Here is a 1778-nt window from a genome sequence, read left to right as displayed (position 1 = left end):
ACAGGCGGGGACCCTGCCATGGTCCTAGGCTGCAACATTGGCTACTTCCATCAGGCTGTTGATCACTACCCTCAAGTCTCCAGTTCTGCCTCTCTTCATTGTGCCCACCTCCTGTTTCTCTTTCTCTTTCACCTCTCCATCACTTACTTGTTCCTCTTTGTGGTGCTCAGGGTCTCTGAGTGTCTGGAGTCATCTCAGAAGTGGTCTCAGGAATGAATTATGGCATGGGGCAAAGGTCATGTCAGGCATGGTCGGCCCTCACCCCCTGCCAGGTTTGCACAGCTTACACAGCTCCAGACTGGTGGTCATCTTGGCCTTGCTTCTCACCTGGGCCATCAGAGTGGCCATCTGAGGCACACGCTCCCTCCAGGGCCATGGGCCCAGGTGGGGTTCATTTTGTCTCCAGCTTACTTCCTGCCCTGGCAGCCCATCCAGGCCTGCCTTTGAGGTGACACTGGACTGGTGTCATCTCAGGCTCACTCCTTTCAGGGAATGTCTGGCTACTAATCATGCAACTGTTCATAGGTCGGAACACTGAGTATGGACATAGCCTCTCTCCTCTGCCACCTACTGATGTACATGTGACACAGCAGCCACACCTGCAAAGCCTCTAGAGACAATGTTTCCTATTTCTATAGCAGTGAAATCACCCCCCCCCCCACACACACACAGCTATAATGAGTGACTTTCACCTTAAAGGTTTCCTTTTTTGTGCCTTTTTTAAACACATTGAGTGTGCCTGTGTGTTCATGCATGTGTTTGTGTGTGTGTACATGTGCATGTGTGTGGAGGTCAGAGGTTGATGCTGGGTGTTCTCAATTGTTCTCCATTTTGCTTTTGGGACAAGGTGTCCGATTGAGCAAAGGCCTCACTGGTTCAGTTGGACTGGCTGACCCCAGTGCTGGGTGGGATTATAAGTACACACTGTCACTACAGGCTGGGATCCAAACTCAGGTCCTCATGCTTTTGCAGCAAGCCCTTCATCTATGGAGCCCTCTGAGTAGCCCTGCCTTGGGCCCTTCTGAATGCCTCTCATCCATCTTCTCAGATGCTGTGTGCCACCTAGGAACATGAGTTTACATGTATTTTTTTTTTAATCAAAGTGGATCAGCGTGTAGTTTTCTGGCCCCATTTCCTTCACTTGACCTAATTAGTTTGAGATTTATCTACATTGAGGTATATCCACATTTCATCACCTCTTATTGTTGAGAATTGTGTGAGTATATAACTATTAGTTGAATTTACTTGCCCATGATAGGCTTGGGTTGTTTGCAGGTTTGGGTTATTAATTGCAGTCTTGCTGTGAACATCCACATACAAAGTTTTGTATGGACATGTGCTTCCGTTTCTCTGGCATAGACATCACGGAGTAGAAAGTTTGCTTTGCAGAGTGGCTGTCCTCAGATTTCGAGTAGCCCATGAGTGGCATGAAAGAGAGAGCTTATCTTGGCATTTTCATGCATGTCTATGAGCCACTTTGCTTATATTTATCATCCACACTACCTACAGTTAACTCCCATCTCCCCTGGGCCTCTTCCTACTCTCTAGTAGTCCTCCCTTCTGTGTTCGTGTCTTTCTTTTATTTAAAGACTCTGCTGTGAGAGTAAGCATCTGTGATACTTGTCTGAGTCTGGCTTATTTTGCTTAACATGATGACACCCATTTTCCTGGAAAGGGTTCAACAAACAAACAAAAACAAAACAAGTCAAACTAATACATAGTCTTACTATACCACAGTTAGGAAAATAACTGAAGGAGTCAAAGTCATTTATATAGGG

The 1778-nt window shown here is 46.5% G+C and overlaps 1 non-coding gene across 1 annotated transcript; it reads right to left on the bottom strand.

Annotated features, from left to right (window-relative positions):
• Positions 1–491: 491 nt before the first annotated feature.
• On the bottom strand, positions 492–621 carry LOC127676558 (small nucleolar RNA SNORA17). Its single transcript, XR_007976027.1, has one exon. It is a non-coding gene; the product is annotated as a small nucleolar RNA SNORA17 (small nucleolar RNA).
• Positions 622–1778: the final 1157 nt, after the last annotated feature.

The sequence above is a fragment of the Apodemus sylvaticus genome, chromosome 1, assembly GCF_947179515.1.
Source record: "Apodemus sylvaticus chromosome 1, mApoSyl1.1, whole genome shotgun sequence".
Lineage (NCBI taxonomy): Eukaryota > Metazoa > Chordata > Mammalia > Rodentia > Muridae > Apodemus > Apodemus sylvaticus.
Note: the sequence above shows the minus strand (reverse complement) of the source record. Positions and strands in the feature narration are given on the sequence as shown.